Below are 14847 nucleotides of genomic sequence, written 5' to 3' on the forward strand. Positions count from 1 at the left end.
CATGGTTGAACAAACCAGGATTCAGTGTTCAACACTGTGGAACAGTATCCTAACATTACCTGGGTGCAATAGTGTGCTTTCAGGAACAGATTAAACTCAACTCTTTGCTTTCTCAGTCTAGGTCTAGTCTGCTGCTTATTATGATATGTGTTTGGTGTACTCCTTCTGGAGAATTATCCAAGAGATATGTTGCAGCATTCTGCTGTGTGATGTATTGTTGCTTCCAATCATCGAAATTTAAGATGTCATCCTTAGCTGATATTGTGGTGGTTGGTTTTGAGAGACCTGGACTGAGCTGCCGATAAAATACCATACCTCGGCTGCAGGTTGTGCCTGGTAGGGCGAGATTGGTGTGTGTCTCTGGCAGAGCTACCCCCATCAGCATTACAGCTGTAAAATTCTAGATTAACTCTCTCTCCAAGGAAGGCAGCACCAAACCAGAGTTGAAGGTTCAGCGTGGAATAGTATCCTAACACCATCTGGGCAAACCACTTTGCATTCAGGGATGGGAAAAGGTCAAACCTCTGCTTTCACAGTCTAACTTGTCTACTTCATATTGTGATGTGTATCTGCTATGCTCCTTCTGGAGGAGTATCCAAGATGCATGCTGTGGCATTCTGTATGACCTATTGTGTCTCCCCACCATTCAAAGTTGTGATGTCATAATTGTCTCATTGCGGTGGTTGGTATGGAGAGACCAGGACAGAGCCGCCAATAACATCTTAGCTCTTAGAAGAGCTGCTGTAATGAAATCTATGTATAGACATATTTATTTGTTTATTGTAGTCTATATAGTGGTATTGTCCACTTTCCAAACACCTTAAGGTGCTCCAGTGCATTTATATTTTCTGCGCAGTAGTTTGTGCATCTGAGATAGTGTTTGGAAGGCATTAGTTCAGATTGTGATGTTAGTATAGTCTTGTGGGTTCATGATGGGAAGGGGCATTGGTTATTAAAGATAAACAAGCATTGACAAAGGCAATATGGGCGGCCTTGGCAAGTGTGAATTTTTTTTTATTTTCCTCTGAGACATATGCAAACAATTATGCCAAAAACATAAAAAATAATGAAGTGGCACCTCAGTCCAAGCACACAAGCCCTGGTACTGAAGTGCACTATTCCTCATGCGACTGGGCACAGGCGATCATGGGAAATGCCAAAGCGTCGCAATTCAAGATAGACAATGGATGAAGTGGTCTGACTCACTGCCCATGTTATGGTGGCAGAAGCAAAATGTGAGCGACGCTTTTAGGAAGCATGGACCATACACCCCCGTTGGTATGCATTTTTATTATGGGTTTTTAGAAGAAGAAAAAAATCAGGCTGGTGAAACAGCTAAAACTGTTGTTAGGCCAAACCAAAGAAAGAAGTGTAGAAACAAGTGTCCCTTGGAGGATGCCAGCAGATAGTCTAGTCTGCAGGTAGATTAGTTCTTCCTCCTGCCTTCTTCGATCAGGGACCTTGGTGGCGAGAGGCACTCAACAGTGGAGTCAGTGCTTTGGTAAGAGAGATGCAACTTGGTTTACTGCACTCAGTCATATACCTTTTTATTGGGCCAAACCTGTATAACTGAGTATTTTGTTGACTTGCTCTGAAAGTAAGTTAGCAAGCATGTTTAGTCTGCTCAGCTGATTTGATCTTGCAGATACTAGGAAGACAGTATTACTCAAAAATGCTCACATTTGAATTAATTGAGCTTTTGTTTAAATAAGACTGCTTGAAGTGCTTTTCTAAATGTAAGTAGGTTGGATTCAGCCCTGAAAGACAGATTTAAGATGTGGCCGAGTTTCGGTCTTTAAGCTACAGGTGATTTTCCTCCACTTTTGTGAAATATTAGTCTGGTTTGATAGATCATGCGCAGTTTTAAAGTGCCGTGATTATCTAGTTTCTCAATGTAGCCCAACACATTCTTTAAAGGTGAGCTACCTTACAAGGCAGTGGCCTCACAACTTAGCTAATTCTTTAATAGTTTGCACCAGCTTCACGACTCACATGGCTAATTACTTTTTTTTTTTTTAATGCTAAAAATCTAATTTAGAAGGAATCCTTAACTGCTGGTGTTACTTTCTTCCTATGGTATGGGCCAGGAAGGACAGCCACTTACTTAACCTTGACTATGCCACACTGCTACCACTGTAATTTTTTTTAACCAACATGACCAGGATCAAACCGGGACATAAAATAAGCCTGTGCACGTAGATAAGAGTGTCCACCCTTTGCAGATCAGATACCTAAGAAAGTGTCCCACATTTGCAAATCGGGGCAGTTTTAAACTTGTAGAGGTGTTATGCAGGGTTTGGGTGACAGAATGCATTTCTGCTTGCTGCAGAAAACGTTTGTGATAATATCAGAGATATCAACAATTAAACCCTGTGCACCAGAATATAAAACAGGTCCACAAGCACACAAAACTGGCTCACACTGATATGTCAGACCATTTGTGAGTACAGAGAACCACAAAAAATATACACCTCAAAACTTAACTTCATCACAACACCTCCAGAGGAGATGAACCTCAATATCATGAGGCAATCTGCCTCTGACGTAAGGCACGTCCTAGCACATCGAAAATATAATCAGCTATGTAACACCCACCCCCCAAAAAACTGAGTTCTAGTCAGTGGAATAATTCTAAAGGATGTATTGCACACATTGAAAAGTTGCAATAGAAAAAATTGGTAAATGCAAAATGCATAAAGTAATTGCTGTGTAGGCTCTTAGCAAGTAGATCATCACAACGTTGTGCTAAAACAAAACTATTCTAGTGAGGCAGAATATACATATGCTCGGGCGGGATCCACGCATCTTGTGTTTTTTTTTTCTTCTGAAACTCAGTTTCCTACCTCATCCTATGGCACGTTTCCATGGCGATAGCTCAGTTCCCTCAAAAAAGTCTGTATTGGACTCAGCAAGAATACATTTACATTGCCTGCACCTTCAGCAGTACTCTTACCTTTTGGCTTGTCTCTTGAATCATAATTTGCTTATTCGATCTTATAGTTTCCTTCCCAAGTGCGCAATAACATGCCAATTGGTCTGCATATTTATATAAAAGCATGATCATATCTTTTTCAGGCAGTACACTTGACTACTGCGATTTATTTTGGCTGTTGTATTGCTTCCAGCAAATAATAAATATCTGAGCTGTTGCCTGATGGGAAATACAGAGGATGTCATAAAACCCCTTGATGACCACAACTGCCCAAAGTCATCTACCAGTCCAAAACCATACTGGCTTTCTGTATAAACAGTCACGTTTAAATCTTGTGCAAGACAATAAGCACTTGTCAGTCAATTCTGACACTTGTGTTAAAGTTACATTACACAAGTATCATGCTTCAAGCATTTCAGAAATAGAACATACTGCATAGACAGACTCAAGTGTTCCACAATGTTTTCTCAAACAAAAATCATCTACAAACAGAATCAAATGAATCATTTCAAAAGCAATTTCTTGTATATCTTGTCCTGTTTAAGTACATAACTCTGTAAGATTCATGCGGTCGTGTTCTGGTTCACTAGCATCATCATCCATGTCCTCTATTTCATTTCTATTGTAAATAGGCAGCGCGTTGCATGATTCAGAAAATTACATCTTCTGATTCAGATGTTCTCAGCTGCCATTATGACTTGTTCATATCTGGTCAGAGGACTGTTTGTCATCTGCTGAGTCTGAATGGGTCTGGGTATGAGTCAGCAAAACTATACCCAATTAATGTATGTCATCAAAATTTCTTCACTTTGCTTAATTGCAATGCAAACAACTTCAAGACAGCCAGGAAGAGCTACAGCTTCTCGATCTAACGCAGTGAGAAGGTATTAGTCTTATGTTTTCGGGTCAAAATAGACAATACAAATCCACCTTCCTCATGACAAAGGAGCTAAAACTGTTGGCTATAATAAGGCATCCAAAGGTGGGCGCATTACATAATTTCTTCCGATAAACTCAGAAGGCCTCTAAGCATTCATCACCAAATGATACCGGATTTGTTTGTTCTTTTTAAAAAATATTTATTTTGAGGGCATACAGGGGAATAAAACATTTCATACAATGCTATGAGTAACTGAAGTATGCAGTAGTACATTAGATACTTATTTTATGTCATTGAGAATAACGATTAGGGAAGGGCATTGTTGGTTTAAACCTCATTTATCAAGGAGGTTGTACCAGAAGGGAAAAGAAGGAGAAAGGGAAGATGGCAAGGAAGAAATAAAACTCATGGGAAATAAGGAGGGGTAATGGGGGTACGAAGTAATATATGTTTGGGAGGCTGAGCGGCGTGAGGATGGATTGTGCTGATAGTATGAGTACACGTTTCGTACACGTTTGCTAGTTCACTTGTATACGTTTGCTAGTTGTGGTGCATCAGTAGTTTATGTATTATAAGGTTCAGTGTGGTTTTGTTGGGGGTATCCATTGAGGGGGTACCACAGGATGGATTGATATTTTGGATATAAAGATCCAGTTTGTTCCATAGTTTGAGCTGGCTCTGGAAGTTATTATTGAGTAATGAGTTATCCACACTTCTTGCACAGCAGACCCATGTCCATCGAGTATGGTGGATAAGATTTTTGAAGGATTTCCACTCACAAAGAATATTTTTTATTCCAATGGTTACAATAAGATTTAGTAGGCTCATGTCTTGAGCATTTAGTTTTATTTCATGGGAGTGAGATCATGGACCTAATGTCACTGTGTGAAAGTTTGCTGGAATCCTCGTGTTGAAAATTTAATTTGGTACATTTTGGATTTCTTTCCATAATGGTTTCAGCATTTTACAATTGAATATAATGTGTTTGAGACAGCCAGGTGATTTGCGACAGTTGCAGCATTGATCTGATTCTAGGAGGCCTAGTTTGAAGAGTTTCTCTAGTGTCCAGTGGGCTTTATGTATATTCCAGTATTTTCTTTGTAAAGGATGGGAGATCCTTGATTTTTGAGAGCGAGGACCAGATTTTCTTCCAGGTGTGTTCCATTATGGTGTTGTGGTCTATTAAGGACTGGGGATCAGTTTTTGTATTTCTTTTGTTAGCTTATTGTTGGAGTTGGATGAGTTTAAGATTTTATATGTTACTGCTGCAGCATGTGGCAGCTTAGTTAGTTTTGTGAGAAAGTTGATAAAGTCCAATTCGTGGGGTTTATTATATATTTTTAAGGAAGTTTAGGAATTTGTTTAAGGAATTTGTAAATTCCTTGAGTTTAAGGAATTTGTAGGAACTGAATGCCAAGGATTGGTTCTTGTTCGGAAATGTTTTATCTAGTGTTTTGAGCACATCTATGGTGTCCTTAATTATGCACTGGGAATGTTGTAAATTAAACAATTTCATAGTCAATGTTGATGTTAATGAGAAGGGTTTTGTGAGGTGTTCTTCGATGCGTAGACATAAAGGTTTGTCAGTGGCAGAAGGACTGAGCCGCCAAGAGGCTTGTTTGATTAGGAGGGCAAGTTAGCAATTGTTGAAATTCAGGATGTATTGTGATCACCATTGTGTTTGTCCAATGTTAGTGTTTTTGAGGGAGAGTCTGCCTTTTTTTCCCCCTTTCCACAGAAATTCACAAAGTAATATACTAGTCTATACTTTTGAAGAAGTAGGATATCTGCAGGGGTAGCATGGAGGAAATAAAGTTTATTTGTGGGGCTATCACCATTTTCACGCATTCTGTGCATCCCCACCATGTCACAAATTTAGAGGTCCAAGATGAGAACTTTTTGAGTTGGTTTTCCTCAGATAGTTTCCGAGTGTCTTCAAGAATATTTTTAAAGTTCACTACTGAGGGCAAGGTGAGGTTATTTGAAGGGAAGACTGTGTTTTTTCAAAGTTCAGTGAGTATCCTGAGACTGTGGCATAAGATATTTCATCCAAGATTGCAGGGATAGCATTATCCACGTCTTGTGAAAGGATTAAGACATCGTCTGCATAAGCCCAAGTTTTGTCTGCATCCTTTCTGAATGGCAGTCCCTTTATGTTTTTTTTTTTTTATAAACAGCTTTATTGTTTTTTCAGACATAACTAGATAAGAAATAGAAAAAAAAAACAACAACAAATCACATTAGATCCATCTCCACTATATTTACTCAGCACACCATCAATTTCATCATGGCCAATTAGTACATTTTAGTTAACAATGCAGTTACATTATATGTCTCCCTAAGCATTTCCTTGTATGGTTTCCACTTCCACATTTCTGGTATATTTTATGTATTCTGCTGGGCATCTCCTTGCCTCCTACACAGGCTTCTCCTGCTGGGCACACCAATCAACATTGGCCAGTGAGGGGGGGGGGGGGGGGGGGGGGGGCGCTACACGTGTCGACTGGGCAACTATATCTCTCTTTTTGCCACCAGTAGAGCTGTGCCCAAGAAGGCACAGGTTGCCCGACCGCCCCTCGTGCCCTCCAGAACCCCTAAGAGGATGGGAGTGGGGGCCTTTTCTATCTCATTGCCTAGAACGGCGGACAGCACTCCGACCTCTCCTTCCTAGTATCTCGTGATATCAAGGCATGTCCACAACATGTGGAAAAAGTCACGACGGGCACAACGGGGGCACCAGGAATCGTCCCAGAGTCCCGCCCTGTGCATCTTATCTGGGGTGAAGTAGGCGCAGTGTAAATAGTATGTTTAGATGATGTGGAGCCGCAATGACACAGTCAGTATCCTGGGTGCCATCAGGGCGTCACGCCAATCCTCATCGTCCAACTGCCCCAACCATCCCTCCCAACAGGATCTTAGGCTGGTCATGGGGTCCTGTGTGTTAAAGCTCAGACTACAATACATTTGAGTTATTCCTCCCTTCCCCAGTGCCACCATCAGAACCTTAGCCTCCATCAGACTGAACTCATGTATAGCCACATCAAGGGGTTTGTGGGGTTTCAGCACGTCTTAGTGGCAGTTATTAATGAAATTGGGTTCTTTGAAAGGGAATATTGTTGTTGGAGGTCTTGAAATGAGAGCATGTGAGACCCCCCTCCACACATCGTCACGGAGTGTACTGCCAGTGGTGTCCCATTTACCGATTCCCTCCAGGGAAGTCACTTCCCCCAACTGTGTGCCATGCCACAGTGGAGTCTGCTGTGCGAGTTTAGACCACCAACCCTTGGAGTGTTGAGCAGCCCCGATATTGGTGCACCATATAGCGTTTTGCCATCCGCTCGTTTGGCAATCGCCCAGTTGATCTCTTCAAGGCTTATTGCTTCATCCAGCGCTTACCTTTCTGCATTAGAGGCATGGAAGCGAGACCTCGTCGAGAAGGGGGTATACCCGCCCGTTCACCCGAAGGCTGTGGGCGCACCGCATAGAGCTGCTCATACTAAGCCGCGAAGGCCTGGGTGATGGCCGAGGAGGTACAATGTCTCTTACCCCTATCATCAATAATCTCTGGGATAATCCTATTGACCAAGATTCGGGACACCAACCAGTATAGTAGCAATCCATTTTTGCCCCCTACCCCCAACCACAGTCACCTGCCATCGAGGCCCACCACACCGGTTTCGCTGTTTCAAGGGAGAGATGGCAAATCTCTTCCTTAAGGGACATAAACTGCCTAGTTATGATATCGGGGATCCAGGTGCAGGCTCTGGGCCTTGAGGTTTGTAATTTGTTTGCACCTAACACCTTCCGTCACCCGAAGGAGGTAGCGTGCATAGCCTTGCATCATGGCCTTACACGCAGCCCAAAGGGAGCCAGGGAACTGCACAGACCTGACATTAGTCTGAAAATAGTGCTTGAGTTCTTCTCCCAGAACTTGAGCGAAGGATTTTTCTTGAAGGAACCATGCATTTAAGCACCACATCGGGCGTGGCGTGGTGTCGGACCCACCTACACACAGCAGTACTGGGGCGCTGTCTGATATTCTATGTAGAAGAATTTGGGTATGAACCACAGAAAGCATATCTTTTGCCGGCATAAAGAAGAGGTCTATCGGTGCATACATATGATGCACTGCTCAGGTATGTGTAAATTGTTGCACCCTAGGGTGACATGTTCGCCATAGATCGCAGAGGCCCAGCCTGTTAGCCCAGTTACCCAGCTGATTAGCTCTGCTACATCTCACTGCTAAGGGGGGCCTAGTGGAATCAGCCGAGGGGTTGGGAACGGTGTTGAAGTCTCCCCAAATCAGGGTACAACTGGGCAGAAGATGTACTAATACGTCCTGGAGGGTGACCATGATCTCTTCCAAAGCTACCAGGGACATATATACATGTAATATTAAGCATTTGACTGCCTGACACCCCTTTCAAGGAAATATAACGACCCTGAGGGTCAGGTCTCATTGTGACCTCCATCACAGGAAACATTCTACGGAGTAGTATCGCTACCCACCCTAGCAACTCTGCAGAACCCAGCACGGTACACTGTCAAAACCGTATCATGTGAGCATGTTACATTGGAAGCCCAGCAAGTGTGTGTCTCCTGTAGCATCAGTATGGAGGGGGGAGTAGTGCTGTGCACTGCTAAAGACTGCTGAGCGCTTAATTTTATCCAGCAAGCCATTAACGTTCCAAGAAATTATGGTATAAGAATGTCCTGGGTGGAAGCGGGGGTTAGTGGTTTGAGCCATCAGCTATCTTTAGTCCTCGTGTGTACCCGGAACCATGTGCATCGTCACCTGGGCAAGGCAAGCGTCAGGAGTAATAGCAGTGGACCAATGTGAATACCTGTGGAAAAAAAGGAAGTTAAAATACATAAAGATACAAACGTGGATAGAACTTGTATTAACCGACCATCCCATTGACAGGCGCTGGTCTCCGGGGAGGGGGGTTTAGGAGGCGGGCTCGCTCTATGGAACCGAGGCTCCACAGAGAGCCATTCCCAGGCAGACTCCGGGGCATCAAAGAAGAAGGATTTGCCATCCATGAGGACTTTAAGTTGTGCAGGGAACATAAGCACGTAGGACACCTTCAGTGCTTTGAGTTTTTGTTTGACTGTGTGTCATCTGAGCCACATTCATTTTGGACCTCGTGTGCATAGTCCGGGAAGATAAGCACTTTCTCATTCTGATACCGAAGATCCAACTGCGTTCGCACGTCTCTGAGGATGTGATCCCGGTCTTAGAAGTTAAGGAAGCACACTATCAAGGGGTGCCTCCGGTCCCCAGGATGAGGCCTAGGGGCCAGTGATCTGTGTGCATGTTCAATCACATATCACTGGGACAACTTTTCTGTAGGCCTCCATGACCTGAGCCATTGTTCCATCAATTCAGCAGGCCTGCACCTTCAACTCCTTCCAGAATCCCTACAAAGAGCAGGTTGTTGCACCTTGACCTGTTCTCCGCATCCTCTGCTCGACGGTGGAGGTCGCCTGTCCAGGTCTGCAGTTGGGCCACGATCCACTGCCTTTGGAGATCTTGTCGTAGGAAGCCCACGTCCTCTCGTACTTCCCTGACCCTAGCATCAAGGGCGCTCCAAGAGGACTGTATGGCTTGTAGGATCATGTCCAATTCTGCAACTGCAGCCGTGCCTGTAGGTGAGTTGTGACTGGCGGCAGCACCCGGTTGGATGGTAAACTGGTCTATCCGTGGCTGAGAGGTAGGGGGTGGTTTACCAACTTTATCTCCCCCCATGGCTCAGGCATCCTTACTTCGGCTTGTAGAGGGTTGGCCCGTTTGCTAGGCAGCAACACGAGCAGCCAACCAGTGCCACCCTCTGTAGCTTATGGCTGCGCGATGGGCAAGGCTAGGAGCGATCAGGTGCCTCCCCGCGTCCAACAGTCCAGATGATGCAGGACCCCAACAGGGCCCAAGGCTTTTCCTCGCCGCTTTGCCTGTTCAAGGTGTTGCTGGTGCCCCTCGCAGCAAGCCCCCGCCAGACCCTCCCAGTTTCAGTGTCGAGGCACTGCCCTCTGGTTGATGGGGGGGGGGGGGGGGGGGGAGGGGGGGCCGTCAGCAGGACTCCATTCTTGGCCCCGGCAGTCTCCACTGAGACTAGGCTCCGATGGGATCACTCCGAATCCCAAGCCCCGGCTCCGCGATAACTTCTTCAAGTTTGATGGTCCAAGGAGCAGCAGCACCAGAATCGACTCCTCTCCGGGCACCCTCTGCAGCCCCGGGTGTGGCTGCTATCCCACCTTTGGCAGGGGCATCCTCACACCCTGTGGGCCACTCCATCAGGGCCCTTCACGGGGAGCACGTCCACCGGAGCCAAGGCACCGGGGCCTGGCTCATCCCTCGGTCCTCTTCTCGCCTGGGACCCAGCCGTTATCTCCCCAGGGCAAGGCCCCAATTGCTCCCTAGCCAGGGATCCACTGCCGAGCTCTCAGCCCTGCCGGACTCACGGGGCTGAACCCCTGAGTAACGACCAAGGACAGAAGGAGGAAAGAGAGAAGAGCCGGGAGAGGCCCTACTGCCCTTCTAGGCCTTGCGGTGAGTGGGGTTTCAGGTCCTCTCCGCCCAGGTCCCCCGTACCGTTCACTGGCTCACTCCTTGGAGCCGCCGCCTCCTTGCCGATCTCCAATGTCCCTCGAACAAATAATCTCATCTGCCTCGCCGGGCCTCACTCTGCCATATCGGGCCCAGGGGGCAGCGCACTCTGGCTCGTCCCGATGGCAGGGGCCCCAGAGTCTGCTTTTCCAGCCGGCTCCAAAACTCACAGGTGCCGAACCCTGGTTATCGACCAGGGGCAGAAGGAGGAAAAGCAGAGAAGGGCCTGGAGCGGTCCCACCACTCCTCTAGGCCCCTGCGGGGAGCGCAGCTCCAGGCCCTCTATGCCCAGGCCCGCTGTACCATCCCCCTGCTCACTGGCTCACTCCTTGCAGCTGCTGCCTTCTCGTCGCTCCCCTGTGCCCCTTGATCAGAGGGTCTTATCCGCCTTGCCTGGCCTCATTCTGCCACTTTGGGCACCGGGGGTGGCACACACTAGCTCGTCCCGATGGCGGCGGCCCCGGGCTCCGCTTGCCAAGCCCGCCCCTTGACTCACAGGGGACTTGGCACCACATGGCCAGCCCCGATGGACTTTTACAGGGCAGGACACTGCAGGCGATAGTGGCAGATGCTGGAGGGGTCCAAATCACTCCTAGAATGTGACAACCATCTTGACGCGCCAAGCCATGCCCTCCCCTTTATGTTTATTTTGGATCTGATTGCTGCTAGTAGGTGTTCAATGGCTAGGAGATATAGTAGTGGAGAAAGGGGGCACCCTTGTCTTGTTCCTTGGGCCAGATTAATTTTGTTAGATAGGTATCTGTTTACTCAGATATGTGCTGAGGGTTGAACGTATAGTGCAAAGACCTATCAGATGAAGATTTTCCCAAAGTTTAATTTATGCATTACTGTGTGGAGAAAGGGCCAAGAGTCCTCGTCAAAAGCCTGCTCGGCTTCCAAGGCCTTGGCAAACATGGGGGATAATAGTGATTTTGCTCCATTAATAATGTGGCATAATAATCTATCATTGTCTGCTCCTAACCTGCCTATTACAAAACCTGTTTGGGTACAATGTATGAGAGATGGCGGAACCTTTCCTAGTCGCATTGCAAAAATGTTTGCATATATTTTACAATCTACATTTATTAAGGATATGGGCCTGTTATTATTGCCCTCTAGAGGGTCTTTCCCTTCTTTATGAATTACAGTGATTGTAGCTTCTGAGGCCCTACCTAGTATTTTTCCAGTGTTTTTGAAATGTTGGAAAAGGGATTCCAAGTGGGGCAGTAGGGTATCCTGGAAGGTTTTATAGAAATTGGCTTGGCTGGGAAGCCATCAGGCCCAGGTGCTTTCCCAGGCTTTAGGTATTCTATCTTTTTTTTTTATTATTTAAAGCGGGGATATTTTTTGATTGAGTGTTGTTTCATTAGTATTATCTAAAGTTGATAGGGTTATTCTGTCTAAGTGATTTAGGCATTTTTCTGGAGGTGATTTTTTTTCTGGATTGTACAAGTCTCGATAGTAATCTTGGAAGGCTTAAGTTATTTTTTCGTGGGTCAACAGGAATTATTCCCGCATTGTTCTTAATTTCTGTAATAAGGTGGAGTTTAAAAAAAAAATGTTAATGGTTTGCAAGGGTTTTGCCTGCCTTATTGTACTCTCTGAACTTTTTTGTTTTATTGTTCTGAACCCAGGTGTAACTACGGGTGCTTAATATTTAATTTTATTCGTACATTAGCGTTTTTCATTGGGAGAGGACCATTTGGGGTTTATACTTATTGGAAATGTTTTCAAGTTTTTAAATGGAGATTTCTAGACCATGTAATCTTTTATTTGTAGATGTATTAATATTTGACATAATATTAATGAGTTCTCCTCTAATTGCAGATTTCATGGCATCCCATTGAGTAATTCGGTGTATGTCTTCTGTGTTATTTTCGTTAAAAAAGTTGGTGATAGCTATCCCTATTTCGTCTTTGAGAGCTTGCTCATGTAATATATCTGGGTTCATTCTCTATTGATTCATTTTAGGTATATTGTGAGATAATTGTAGTTCCAGGGTGGTCTGATACTAATACAGGTTTGATTGTTGGAGTAGATGTGAATGGTGTAAGGGTGTTGGTAATAAGAATGCAATCTATTATTGAGAGCGTGTTACGAGGGTGAGAGTAGAAAGTGTAGTCGTTCCCTGTTATGGAGGCGCCACAAGTCATCCAGACAGTATTTTTTGCAAATGGGTTCTCATTTGTTGATGAGATTTGTTGGGTCTGTAGTTACAAGAGGAACGTCTGTCTAGCATTGTGTCCCAAGGGAGGTTGAAGTCTCCAGCAAGGACTGTGCCTGAGTTGTGTGGTAGTTAGCATATTTTCTTATTTAAGGTTATCGAGAATTGAGTGTCATCAGCAGTCGGGGTTTATATATATTGATTATGTAGAAAGTTGTGTAGTTTTTCAGATTCGTGATTAGCCATCTTCCTTCAGTGTTGTGGTAGTTGTGTAGAATTGTGAGGTCAGCTTTTTTAGCTATAAGCGTAATAATGCCTTTCTTTTTTTTTGGGGGGGGGGGGGGCATTGGAAAAGCAGGAGCTGTCTATCCAGTGGTTATGTTTTGTGTTGCATTCATAAGTGTCAGGTTTTGTCTCTTGTAGAAGGATTACGTCACCCTTGAATTTAGCACAGTAGTCCAAAATTTTCCTGGGTTTAACAGGGTGATAAATACCTTTTGTGTTGAGGGAGAGGAATTTAATTTTAAAGCACTATTAGCCATAGCTATTGGGGATGAGTTTTGACTGGTGATGAATGGAGATTGTGAGTTGCAAAGTATAGTAGTGGATTATGAGCAGTACAAGTATGATTAGTAGGTTTCTTCATTTTATGTAGAGAGGTGATTTTATCTCGTATATGAGCTATTAATTAAGTCGTATCAAGGGATGGTGAATGTCATGTTGGATAGCGTTGCTGTTTATGGTGTAGCCTCATAGTAAGATGATGAGTAAACATAAGGTCAAGATATTTGAGATATGTGAGAGGGTACACAATTTGTGGTGTGGGTGAAAGTTGCGCAGCCTTAAATGGTATAAAGAGAGTAAGTTTGACAACAGGGTAATAGGTCGAAGCGGATGAACCAAAAGAAAGAGAAGGGCGGTACCAAAAAAGGGAATAAAAACCCTTACCCATCCATCTCAAGCTTCAAGGACTAGATGGAGCGGTCAAGGCCACTGGGGGCCGCAGCCCATGTGATGGAGGAAGAAGAAACTGGACAATGCCATGAGTAGGGAGAAGGCACTGTAGTTAGTAGTAAACCTCGGATGTATTGTTGAGGGTGCTTGTGTTTTGATTATAAAAGGAGAGGTAAGGGATGATAGAATTGAGTAACAATATGTATCATTAGGAGATTATAACAGTTTAGGCGGAAGTGCAATATAAAACATATCTAAATAGGTATTACCTTGTATATATTGCAAGTTAGAGGTAAGGTCTAATATGTCACATTCCATACGTCACATAGCAGATGGTGAAAAAACATCACCAAATATATATGGGTAACAGTTTTGAACATAGATGTGTAAAACTTGGATTGGAACATGTAAAAGCATGAGGCAGACGCTTACTTAGATAGGTTAGATGTATGCATTGTGTCAGAGGTGAAAGTACGTTTGGGGTTTTTATTATTATTATACCAGATCTCTGATATCTCTGCGAGTCATTCTGATTAAATGTTTCTCAATCAGGGAAAAGTTTGGAATCTGCTGACAAAATAGCCAACAGCTAACTGGAACATCCTTATCTCATCCGTGTAGTTGGAGGCAGGGATGTTAAATTCCTGTCGCCCGATGCCCAGGATATATTGTTTGGGGTCAAGGGCAGCAAGTTTTCATGTATATTTTGTCTTTGGGACAAGTAGGTCAACCCCCTGCAGCACAAACCCTTGGACTGCCAGTTTACAGAGAAGGGAACTGTCTGCAGTTGAGGTAATATGTGTGTCCATATGTTAATGCTGTTCGAACTTGTATTTATGGTTCATTAATGAAATGCCTTCATTATTAGGGCTTGCTCTGTAAATAAACGTTTCTGATGGATACAACTACCTGTGGATTCCTCACCTAATGAATACTCCCATGGCGCCAGCATTCGACGGAAATCTTCTTACTAGTCTCTGCATGTCGACGAGGACGTCACTCTAGCCCACGCGACGCCGTCTGACGTCATACAGGCAATAAGAGGTCCTCGCCGACGTGCCGATGACAGTTCCCTTTTTTCCGTGCATTCGAAACGGTTATCTTCGAGGGAGCTACTGTTACCTTCGTGGTTACAGTGTATTGTCTGCTGCGTAGTCTTCTCTGCAGTAATAATGTCTCAGAGGAAGTCGGGTTTCAAGCCCTGTCGAGAGTGTGGGGGCAAGATGTCAGTTACAGATCCTCACTCCGACTGTCTATGGTGTTTGAGCTCCGACCACGACGTCTCGACTTGCGATTCATGTCAACACATGAAT

At 44.6% G+C, this 14847-nt stretch overlaps 1 protein-coding gene and 1 long non-coding RNA gene across 2 annotated transcripts in view; one reads left to right on the forward strand and one right to left on the reverse strand.

Moving 5' to 3' along the window:
* The window catches only part of LOC138268704 (hydroperoxide isomerase ALOXE3-like), a 223324-nt gene that overhangs the window by 115270 nt on the left and 93207 nt on the right, over positions 1–14847 (reverse strand). The window lies entirely within an intron of this gene.
* LOC138268705 (uncharacterized) overlaps positions 1–14847 on the forward strand; it is a 527660-nt gene that overhangs the window by 810 nt on the left and 512003 nt on the right. The window lies entirely within an intron of this gene.

Source organism: Pleurodeles waltl, chromosome 12 (assembly GCF_031143425.1).
Source record: "Pleurodeles waltl isolate 20211129_DDA chromosome 12, aPleWal1.hap1.20221129, whole genome shotgun sequence".
In the NCBI taxonomy this organism is placed as follows: Eukaryota; Metazoa; Chordata; class Amphibia; order Caudata; family Salamandridae; genus Pleurodeles; species Pleurodeles waltl.